Below are 12,861 nucleotides of genomic sequence, written 5' to 3'. Positions count from 1 at the left end.
GGCATGGGGAAGTTTGAGGGGATGATAGAACTGTTCTACATTCTGATTATCATGGTTATATATAATTGAGTTCATAAAACCTCACAACTGTACTTTATAAGGGTAAATTTTACCGCATGTAAACTATACCTTAATAAAGCTGACCATAACCAAAAATAAAAAAGAAAGCATTGTATAGAGATATATACTGAAATAGTTACAGACCAAATAGAGCGTCTCAGACTTGCTTTAAAACAACGGGGGAGGAGGCACCTGGCTGACTCAATTGGGAGAGCATGCGACTCTTCATCTTGCGGTTGTGGGTTTGAGCCCCATGCTGGGTGAAGAAATTACTTAAATAAATCTTTTTTTTTTTTTTTTTTTTTTAATGGGGGAGGAAGTTGGTTTGGGCGTACAGATGGAACAACACTGTCCTTAAATGGATAACTGTTGAAACTGGGTGATAGAGACATTAGTCTCTCTACTTTGCATATGTTTAATTTTTCCACAATAAGTTTTTTAAAAGCTAAAGAAGCAATGGACTTCATTAAATAGGGGCCTCCCCACAAGCACCCATGTAGCCGAGAGCACCAGAAAGGAGATGGGTGAGTGAGGATGAAGGGCTCAGCCTTTCCCAGTGGCTACCATTAGCAATTCTGGTTGGACCTGTGGTTATTACCTGTCCCTTTCATTCCAGAGGGCACAAGATGGCAGGGAGTTACCCTCACCTGAGGAAGCAAATGGCAAATGGCCTGAGAGGAAATCCTCTCAGGCCTGTGCATGAGAAGGCCCTTTCACCAGGGAGCCTTTGGTAAACAAGCAATCAGCAGCCTGGGTGGGGTCCAGGTGATGCTGTGGCCACAGACTCTCTGGAACCAGGAAGCTAGAAAGGTCAGGGACTGGTCAGTGCCATGCCTCCCAGTCCTCCCCAACCCCTGGGTTTGGCTCTCTGATTCCTGAGATATCCCTTGAGGGAGGTGACCCTGGCTTGTCAGACATTCTACCCACTGGAAAGATGCATCACAACAGCCTATAAACTCCATACTTCCTTCACTCTGCCTTGTCTTCAGCCTTTCAGAGAGCAAGAAACACCTTGGCGAAATGCAAGCAGAGCAAGTAAAGATGGAGGAGGTCAGGTGGGGTAAAATGTGAGTACCTGGGTGGCACATTTGGTGAAAAAGTACATGAATCAAGCAGGAGCTTGAGTTATGGGACTTTCCTTTAGTATAGGAGAAACTTGGGCAAATTTCAGCCTAAAAAAAAAAAAAAGGCACCCAGGTAGAAGAACAGATTTAAAATGTAAAGCAAAAATAAAAGGGTGACTCATGAAACTAGATCCTGAAGAAGATGGAAAAAGGTGGAATTGAAAACTTAAGATCTTGCAATTTACCAGGAGCGGAGAAGTGCATGGAGGAGACACATGTTTTATCTGTCCCAGTGTCTCCTCCTTTTCTGGGATTTTCCACCACTTCTTTGATGGGGACAGCCCACCTCCCACCTTCCCCTGCCCCTACACCATTCAGATGGCTGCCATAGGAACACTGTGGTAACACACTGCAACCTAACTCTGTGGCTAGGGTTCATCAGTCCAGCAGTGGGTCTTGATCCAAGTTGGCTGATCAGAATGCATCAGTAGGAATTTAGGATCAGTGGCTGAGCTTCTACCTTCAGCTCAGGGCATGATCCCCGGTCCAGGGATCGAATACTGTATCGGGCTCCCTGTGAGGAGCCGCTTCTCCCTCTATGTCTCTGCCTCTCTCTGTGTGTCTATCATGAATAAATAAATAAATAAATAAATAAATAAATAAATAATCTTAAAAAAAAAAAGAATTGAGCTCTGGGTTAGAGATTTGAACCTGGGCACTATTGATAACCTGTCCTACCAGATGGGTAGACAAGCTGGCGGAACTGGTCATCAGTGCAAAAACATGGTGAAGCCATTCTACAAAGAGTTGTCTAGATAAGTAGTAGTCCAAATGGAAGTCTCTAGCTCCAGCTATGCCCAGGGACGTAGCCACATACAAATGTCCCCAAGACACCCCAGGACCTTTATGGTGAAGTCACTTTTTTTTTCTTAAGCTAGTTTGAGTGGGGTTTCGGTGACTCGAAACCAAGTATCCTAAAGGAATTCTATGCCAAAGAAGGGGCAATGTAGAGACTATATATTAAACACCTGGAAACATGTTGAGGATGAGGGAAGATTGGGGCAGTTCATACTTCTGAGAGAAGTGAGAGAAAAAGTTGTCTAACTACCTGTCCGGGTATGAGGTCAGGGGCCTTAAAGAAGGTGAAAAAGATTGAAACCAGTAAGATCATCCTTTTTCCTAAATTCTCAGATCATTTTAACAATGGAGGCAAAGATCTAGTATATACTGTAGATGGAGAGAGTCACTGCCAGCAAAGTTCCAGACAAGGCACTAAGTAGAACCAAATCTTTTCACCATTCTCATTAGTAATTCAGCCTGAGGAACAAATGATCTGAAAGTCTGAGGACACTTGACTCTCCTCTCAAGTGTGAAAATTGGAAGAAATTTAATCCTAGAAATATTTGACAGTTCCCAAAATGAATGAACACGTTACAATTTTTCACATGAAAACATATTTTAAGGATGAGCATTTTGAAGAAAACTCTGATGGGGTTTGCAGTGACAACCTAAAGAATAATTTGGGCAACAACTCATGGATTTTTGTAGTGGCCCCTTTCCTGCATCAGTCAGGAACAGGAAGTGATTGGATCCATGATTTGCCCAGCTCTCTGGGCTGCTCCCATGGTCAGTGGAATTTCCTACAGGATAATGGGCTCCACCAGATTAAATCCTACTCTCAACTTCCACCCATGGAAGAAACTGCTGGAACCCTACTGCCAATTGTTGCCAGAATGGCCTTCAGAGCTTATCAGGCCCAGAAGGGTCATCCTCCAGCCTCCAGCTAGACACCGCCTTCCTTAGCCTAAGAGGATCAGAACCTGAATTCCATTTGCCTGAGAAGAATGACCAGGAAAGCTCTGCCCTCAGCAATTAATTCCTCTTGAGTTCCTTGAAAAAAGATTTTTACCACAGTGCATAATAAATATTTTAGATAAAGGATCAATATATACTGCATGTAAATAAATAACTAAAGGTACATTTAATGGGATTATTGATATGTTGAGCTTAATTATGCCCTTTCATTTTTTTGTTTTGTTTTGTGTTTACCAGTTTTCTTTTTCCTATCTTGTAGGTTACTTGAACATTTTCTAGGGTTCCATTTGGATCTGTCTGCAGTGTTTTTAAGGGTTATCTCTTTGTGGAGTTGTCTCCATAGTTGCTCTAGGTGTTATACAAGTTAGCAGTCTCCTAGTATCGTTTCTCCTATTTAAGTGAAGTACAGAACTTGCCTCCTTTTACATCTTTTTTTTTTTTAAGATTTTATTTATTTATTCATAAGAGACAGAGAGAGAGAGAGAGAGAGAGAGGCAGAGACACAGGGAGAAGCAGGCTCCATGCAGGGAGCCTGACGTGGTACTGGATCCGGGTCTCCAAGATCACGCCCTGGGCTAAAGGCGGTGCTAAACCGCTGAGCCACCCGGGCTGCCCTTTTTACATTTTCTCTTTTACTCTTTTTTTTTCCCCCATTTATAATATAATCGCATTAAAAATTTTCTCTACATCTATTTAGAAACACACTAAACAGTGCTATACATTTCACTTTAACCATCAAACATTACTTTGAACACTCAAGAGACAGGAAGTCTGCTGTATTCACCCATATTTTTGCTCTGTTCTTTTCCCCTAATGTTGCAAGCTTCATTCTTTTATCATTTACTTTCTGTTTTAAAAATGTCCTTTAGGGGCACCTGGGTGGCTGAGTCAGTTAAGCGTCTGCTTTTGGCTCAGGTTATGATCTTAGGGTCCTGAGGTAAAGCACTACAGCCCCACACCCAGGCTCCCTGCTCAGCAGGAAGACTGCTTTTCCCTCTCCCTCTGCCCCTCAACCTGCTTGTGCTCTCATTCTCTCTCTTTCTCTCTCTCTCATAAATAAATAAATTAATTAATTAATTAATTAATTAAAATATTTAAAAGAATGACTAAAGGGGGGGGGGTGGCTGGGTGGCCAAGTCAGCTAAGAATGACCAAAGAACTTTATTTTTTTTAGAGTGGGTGTGCTGGCAACAATTCTTTAAATTTTCTTTCATCTGAGAATGTCTTTTCCCACCTCATCCAAGAAAGATAGTTTTTCTAAGTATAGAATTCTGTGTTGAGTTCTTTAAGCCCCTTTCCTAGTCCTTAGAGAAATATTACACCACTTCTTTCATAGCCTCCATGGTTTCTGATGAAAAATCCATTGTGTTTCCTAATAAGTAAAATGTTGTGTTTCTCTAGCTGTTTTTTTTTTTCTTTGTCTTTAGTTTTCAGAACCTTAATTATGTTGCATCTTGATGTGAATTTCTTGGATTCCATTTGCAGTTTGCTCAGCTTCCTGAATCTGTAGGTTGATGTTTCTTACTACATTTGGGAACTTTCCGGCCATTAGTTCTTGAAGTATGTTTTCAGTCCTGTTTTCTCTCTCTTCTTCCGGGACTCCAGTGACATGAACATTCGATTCTGGGCTTTTTTGGTGGCTCCCAGTTCCCTTAGGTTCTGCTCATTTTTTTAAATCTAGTTCATCTGTTGTTCACATTAGTAATGTCTATCATACTATGTTCTAGTTTACTTGTTCATTTATCCCATCCACTCTGCTGTCTAGCCCATTCACTGAGTTTTTATTTTGGTTATTGTATTTTTCAGTTCTTTCCCACTTAGTTCTTCTTTAGAGTTTGTATTACTTTGCTAAGACTTTGTTTTCTTGCTAAGTCCTTCTAATTTTTCATTTATTTCAAGCATAGTTTTCTTGGCACATCGAAGTATTTGTATCATGGCTATTTTAAAATTTTCAGGTAGAGGGATCCCTGGGTGGCGCAGCGGTTTAGCGCCTGCCTTTGGCCCAGGGCGCGATCCTGGAGACCCGGGATCGAATCCCACGTCAGGCTCCCGGTGCGTGGAGCCTGCTTCTCCCTCTGCCTGTGTCTCTGCCTCTCTCTCTCTCTCTCTGTGACTATCATAAATGAATAAAAATTTAAAAAATAAATAAATGATTAAAAAAAATAATAAAATAAAATTTTCGGGTAGAGAGGGGTATGTCTGGCTCAGTTGATGGAGCATGCCATTCTTGATCTCAGGGCTGTAAGTTTGAGCCCCACACTGAGTGTAGAGAATTCTTTAAATAAATAAATAAATAAAATCTTTATTAAAAAATTCGTTGTCAGTAATGTTAACCTCTGTGTCATCTCTACTTTTATAATCCACCGCCCCATCACTTTGAGATCTTCCTCATTCTTGGTATGATGATTTTTTTTTTTTTTTAAACCTCAATATTGGAACCCCGGGTGGCTCAGCGGTTTAGCGCAGCCTTCAGCCCAGGGTGTGATCCTGGAGACCCGGAATCGATTCCCACATCAGGCTCCCCGCATGGAGCCTGCTTCTCCTTCTGCCTGTGTCTCTGCCTCTCTCTCTCTCTCTGTCTCTCATGAATAAATAAATAAAATCTTAAAAAAAAAACCTCAATATTTTCGTATTATGTTATACAACTATGGATCTTATTAAACCTTCTGTCTTAGCTGGCTTTCTCTGAAGGGGAAGGGGAGGATCTACCCCTCCAAGTAGAGGGTGCAAGTCCAAGATCTGCATATAGTCTCCACTGGCCTCATTGGCCAGCTGGGCTGAAAGTTCAACTCCCTACTTAGCTTTCTCTGATACCGCCCTGATAGGATTGTTGGAAAACCTCAGAAGAGCCTGATAAGGGTGGAAGTCTAGGTTTCCATTCATCCTTTGCTTGTGTGGTTGAGGTTGGGCTGTAGTCTGTCTGTTTTTCCTGTGGTGGTTGGCTGGAGTAGAATGTGATTATCTGAATGTCTCTGCCTTGCTAGACTACCCCTGTCTCCGTCCTCTGACTAGGGAAAACAAACTTTTGCTGTGGAATTTTTGGTCTACGCCTACTGGCATTTTGAGTTGCTGGCTTCTCCAATTCCAAGCCTGGGATGTATGAGTCAAAAAGAAAATGCGAAGAACTCCTCCATCATACCATTCCTTGGGTCCTGATGTTTCTAGCCAGCCTGCCTTCTCTCCACCTTTCTTTCTTTTCTTTTTTTTTTTTTTTAAGATTTATTTATTTAATCATGAGGGACACAAAGGCAGAGACCCAGGCAGAGGGAGAAGCAGGTTCCCTGCAGGGGCCCGATGTGGGACTCGATTCCAGGACCACAGGATCATGCCCTGAGCCAAAGGCAGAAGCTCAACCACTGAGCCACCCAGGCATCCCATCTCTCCACCTTTCAAATGCTTCTTTTGTATATAGTGTCTAGAGTTCTTGGTTATATTTAGTAGGAGGAATAGGGAATGTAGGCCTACTCCATATTCCTGAAGCCAGAATTCTAGGGGAACAGATTTTTATTGCAAGCTAGTGGTCTCCCCAGATGAGAAGCAGAGAGAGAGTGAGGACAGAAGAGGAGCAAGGATGAGTCCTGGGACCTCCATGTCCAGAGAGGAGAAGAGGAGGAACTAGCAAGGCAGCAAGAAGGTACAGCTAGGGAGGTAAGAGGACAAGCTAAAGCATGTAAAATAGCAATAGTTAACCTCCTTTTATTTTATTTTTAACATTTTATTTATTTGAGAGTAAGAGCAGGAGTGAGGGGAGGGGCAGGGGGAAAGGCAGGGGGACAGAGTGGGGAGAAGAGTGGGCAGAAGCAGAGTCCCTGCTGAGGGGACCTGAGACTTGTTGATGCCAGCACACGGGGATCATGACCTGAGCCAAAGGCAGGCAATTAACAGACAGAGCTACCCAGGTGTCCCTTAGTTAACCACCTTTTAAAGGAGAGTGTAAGTGAACACAAAATCCAGCCTGGAGCGGGTTTGAGAAAGAATTAGGAGCAAAGTGAAAAAAAGAAAGTAACCAAAGACACATATTGTGTGATTTCATTTATAGGAAACATCAGAACTAGCCAAAGTATAGTGACAGAAATAGATTAGTGGCTCCTTAGGGCTGGGGTGATGGGGTAGTTTGGAAAAATAGAGTTGGGAAATTACTACATGGTACGGGGTTTCCCTGGGGTGAGAAAAATACTTCACAATTGGGTTGTGGTGATAGCTGCACAACTCTGGGATATTTTTTTTTAAATATTGCATAACTTAAATGGATGAATTGTATAGTATGTGAATTATATTCCAATAAAGCTGCTAAAAAGGGGGCAAGGGAGAAAAAATGATACACCCTGGGGAAAAAAGCATTGAGTTTTTATGCAGGGCTAATTTCCCTTACATAAACAGTTAATAATCCCACAGAAAAAAAATGGTAAAAGATGGAACAGAAGAATATATAAAAAGATGCTTAATTCATAGTAATAGTGCTATAAATTATAACCACATTAAAATAGGCTACTTCACAATCAGACTGAAAAAACCCCAAAGCATGGTAACACTTGCCAAGACTTTATTTTTTATTTTTTCAGAAGCCATGTTTATTGTGTCTGAGATGATCCATCAGGTGATCCCTGAGCTACAAAGGATAAAAGGAAACCCTCTCATTACAAGCTGACAAAGGTAAAGCAAAAACATTTTTTGCAATGGCATGAACAACACACTCAAATAGATCTGGGTTTTATACATATGACCTAATTCCTAGTCTTCTATGGCTACTTTTATAACTTTATACAGATAATGAATTAGGTAAAAGGCACTATAATATTTGGGGGACTTCAGGAACAGTATCCTTAGTACTCCACCAAATATATTCTGATATCCCAAAGAAGCAAGATTTGCAAGTAGGTGTGCAAAACATAACTAATCTACTACTACACAGTTCTACTCTTGACAGCATTTACCTCTTGGGGGGGGGGGAGTCTTCCAGTCTCCAAAGGATAAAAGCAGAGAGTGAGTAGAGTCAGTACAACATGCAGGCAGAACACTGTCCTGTAAAAGCTATGAAGTTTGCAGCACAAGGAGAAGAATCCTTCTCCTCCACACCACACACAAATGATGAATTATGGCACCTAGCTCTTGCTCCTCTGTCTGGCTATCCCATCATGTTCTGCTCTGTTGGTCAAATACTGAGTGGCTGTGCTTCCCTGAAAAGGAGGAGCATCCTCTTCCATCTCCGAATCCCCTGCACCTAGCCTGGTTGTGACATAAAGTAGGTGCTCAGCGCGTGTTTGGTGAATGAGGTCCTTGCAGACCCTCCCTGTGGCTTGACCATGTGAATCAACCCATTAGACCTCCGCCCCAAGTTCAGACTTCCATTCTCTTCTTGTAATGAGATCAGCATGTGTTCAAATGTTCAGGGAAAGACTCCCCAGCTCAGCACAACTTCAAGACGAGAAAGGAAGGTGTTGCTGGGAATGACACGCACAAAATTAAAGGAACCTGATATTGACGGTGGGATTGATGACGTGGTGTAAGGGATGAGGAGGATTGCTAAGCTCCATTGAGAGTCTGCTGTGCACTGAGAACTGTTTAACTTTTTCCCTCGTTAGTTCATTTATCCCTGACAAGAACTCTAGAAAAAAGGTATTACCACCATTTTACAGATGGGGAAACTAAGACACAGAAAGAGCCAGTAAAATGTTCAAGGTGACATAGTCATGTAGGAATGAAAACACATGGGACCAAAAGATTGCCCCAATAGAGTTATTTGATCTGATTAAACCAACCAAACACACAAAGACCAGGTTTATTCTTCTACTTTTCCTGCCATTCCTGTTCCTTCCTTCCCCACCACCAAATATCGCATAAATATATGCCAGAGCTGATTTGCCACAACTCTGCAAAAACATCCCTTGGTCCCTGACCCGAGGGGTGAGAAATTCATTGTAATTTTGCTCCTGGATATAGTTCCAGAAATAATGCCAAGGAATTTTCCTAATTTCATTTCTTTCGTTTCACTTCCTTTCACAAACATAGTGTGGGCATGTTTAAAGTTAGTTTCTTTCTACAAGTAGAAATTGCCCTTGAAATTTAGTTTGTGTCTAAAACAATCTTTTTTTTTTTTTTCCTGCTTCCTCAACTTGGGCCAAATATGAGACAGCTTACTGAAATGCACAAACTCATTTCCTCCCTTACTCCTTCTCTTCCTTTCTGTATTTATGCCTCCCTTTGGAAAATATTCCTTTTCCCAAACTCACTTGAAAAACTCATTTACCAGTGAGTTAGGGGAAATTTTACTTACTGCTCTTGGGATTACTTTAACTTAACACTATTGGATATAAAAAAGTATTCTATGTGGTCTGGTTTCTCCTGGTCCAGACACTACCTTCAGGCCCTTAAGGGCTGAACTGTGCCCCACCCCCATTCTTAAATTGAAGTCCTAACCTCAGTGCTTCAGAATATGACTAGTTGGAGATAGGGTCTTTAATGAGGTAATTCAGTTAAAACGAGGTCTTTAAGATGGGCCCTAATTTAATGTGACTGGAAAAGAGATCAAGGACACAGACACACATGGAGGAAAGACCATTGATGATACAGAGGTGGCCAGCTACAAGCCAAGAAGTGAGGTCTTGGAAGAAATCAATCCTGCCAACAGCTTGGTTCTCAGACTTCCAGGATTGTAAGTAAATAAATTTCTGCTGTTCAACCACTTATTCCATGGTATTTTGATACGGTAGCCCTCTCAGGTTAATACAGGTCCCCAACTCAAAGCTCACCTCTTTCACTGTGTCACTCAGCCTCCAAACCTGTATGTCCAACAGCCTATTGGATGTTTCCACTTGTGTATCACACAGACACTTCACACTTTGTGTCTAAAGCACAGGTCTCATCACTGTCTGTAGGCCTGCTCTTCTTTCAAAGCTACCCATTCAGCAATGACATCCCTGTGACAAGCCAGAAATCTAGGTGCCATTACTGACTCGGCTGTCCCTCCATTCCCACTTCTATTAGCTACAGAGTTCTGTGCATTCTTACCTCTTGAATCTTTTTGTTTCTTAACTTTTTGTTTGCATTGAAAAAATGTCAAAACCAAATAAAATTTAAAAGACTATAGGGAAAATAAACCATTTTTTAAAAAGACGTATTTATTTCGGAGAGAAAGAGAGCATCCACACAAGCTAGGGAAAGTGCAGCAAGAGAGGGAGAGAGAGAGAATCCAAGCAGATCCACCCCACCCCACCGAGCATGGAGCCTGACTCAGGACTCAATCCCATGACCCTGAGATCAGGACCTAAGCTGAAATCGAGAATCAGATGCTTAACTGACTGAGCTACTCACGTGCCCCCCATTTAATCTTTTTTATATTTGCTTCTACTTCTCCCGTATATACACTCTTCTGTGTATATATATACTATCTATATAATAATACATATTATATATGTACATATAAATTTTTCCTGGGCCATTTAAAAGTAAATTACAAACACCAGGGTATTTCATCTCTGAATACTTCAGCATGTACTTCCTAAGAATAAGGATATTCTGCTACATAGCCTCAATATCACCAACATACCTAAAACTTAACATTAAATACATTCTAATATACAGTCCATATTTAAATTTTACCAGTTGTTCCCAAATATCTTTTTCTTCTCCTTCCTTTTCCCTTCCCCATCCCCCCATTCTCATACACATTCACACACACACAAATATATGAGTGCATACTGATACCTCCACTTCAAACCTAACTCCACAAGATTCTATATTTTTTCTACATTTACATATCTCACAGTGAAAATCCTGATTCCTAAGACATCATTGGATTTATTTGCTGTATATCTTACAATATACTATATACCAAATAGTTTCAGAATTATGAGATTAACACAACTATCAGTAGCAAACTTACTAAATAAAATTTAAGATCTTCTTGCACTTCTTCTGGTCCTTAGAATATATTCCCCACCAGGAATATACAATCAGAATATAGCATTGAAATTTCTTGAAAATTTTAATATGACTATTCAATTCAATATATAGTTAATTTGTTTCTGTTTAGATTGAATTTTGTGATTTTTAAAAATCCTTTTATTTTTAAAAATATTTACAACATTTACATAGAAGTCAAACCTTTATAAAAGGAATACTTAAAGTATTAATGTTACAAGATGGCCAAATAAGACATCCCTTGCTTGTATCTATAGACCCCCCAGTGACAATAACTTGGCATCCAACCAGGGACAAGTGCCTTTGTGGGAGCTTCAAGACCCAGGTATATCATGAAACTCTGATGCAGGCCAAGACCAAGAAGAGCTGTTTTGAGAAGGCAGGCCTGTTCCCAGGCTGCTGGCACACCAATCGTGGTCATAGCCACAGCAGATACAGAAACAGCTCTGTACCTTGACAGCTTGGCTACAGCCCCATTTGGCTTTGGTTCTGTCACTAGCACCACATGCTAAAGGACTTGGGAGGAGTCACACCTATCCATGCAGTGGGTAGCCCATGGACCTCAGTCCTGGCTGCCTACCCTGAAGTAGCCTGTGAACTGGAAGTAAGACACTCTCAGCTAGGATCCAGGAGCCCCTGGAAGTAAGCCTGTCAAACGGCAGATTTTGAAACAGCCTTGGAACTGGACTCGAGCCCATCCCAGCAGCAGTCTGTGAACAGTCCTGCTGGCACAAGGAGCTGACAGGAGATATTCCTGTCTGTGACTTAAAGATCCTGCAAGGACCCTATACTTGGCTCTGGCCCCTCTAGCCATGGTCATAGAGCAATCCAGCCCACCCAGGGATCTAGCAGGAGCCAGGCCAATCCATGCCTCCACAGCCAGGACAGCCTCCACTTTTTTTTTTTTTTTTTAAGATTTTATTTATTTCTGAGAGACACAGGGGTGGGGGCGGGGGGCAGAGACACAGGCAGAGGGAGAAGCAGGCTCCATGCCGGGAGCCTGACGTGGGACTCAATCCCGGGTCCCCAGGGTCATGCCCTGGGCTGAAGGCGGCGTTAAACCACTGAGCCACCTGGGCTGCCCAGCCTCTGGCTTTCATTACTATTCCCTCTACCCTATTGCCACCTGGTAAAGGTAATCAATTTAATTAAGTAATCATTAACAAACACATCTCTATTTTATTATTCACTTTCTTATTAAAAAAAAAAAAAAGGAACTTTTTCACTGAAAGATATCTGGGAAACCAGTCCATGTATTTCCTAGAGATAATCCTCATTCTTTTTTTTACTCAAATATACTATGTTTTCTTAATTCTAAGACTCACATTCCTTTCTATTTCAGCATTTCAACATCAAACTAGTCTAAAATCAGTGCCAAGTGAATTTACCAGCTACAGGGTAGAGAGGTAAACTGTGACAGTTCTGTCTTGGGCAATTCTCTATTCTTTGGCTTCTTAATGCAATTTAAGTACTTGAAAGAACAGTGTCATGAAGCTGAATTTTGCATACTTTGGATTGCTATTCATTGTTGACCATATGCTTAAAAAAATTGTGATGCAGTATTGAAACAAAAAGTTGCCATTTATGCAAAAGATTGCCTGTCACATAGGGACACCTGGGTGGCTCAGTGGTTGAGCGGCTGCCTTTGGCTCAAGCCGTGATCCCGGGGTCCGGGATCGAGTCCCATATCAAGCTCCTTGCGGGAAGCCTGCTTCTGCCTCTTCCTGTGTCTCTGCCTTTCTCGGTGTGTCTCTCATGAATAAATAAAGATTGCCTGTCACACACTAGACAGTGCAATTAAATGTAGTAGACACAGCCAAGCCTCTTGGGAGCAATGACAAATTTCAGGGCAAAGGTTAGTGAGAGCCATTTATATATCAGGAAGTACACAGGCACTAGACATTTATCAGTTAAAAGCTTTCCGTTGACTTGCAAGAGAAGCTTTTATAATTCCAGCTTTAATGAAGAAGAAAAAAAGATCAAATAGAAAATAGAGTTGGAA

This window comes from Canis lupus, chromosome 11, assembly GCF_011100685.1.
Source record: "Canis lupus familiaris isolate Mischka breed German Shepherd chromosome 11, alternate assembly UU_Cfam_GSD_1.0, whole genome shotgun sequence".
NCBI lineage: Eukaryota > Metazoa > Chordata > Mammalia > Carnivora > Canidae > Canis > Canis lupus.
The sequence above is the reverse complement of the archived record's forward strand: the minus strand, read 5'-3'. Positions refer to the sequence as shown.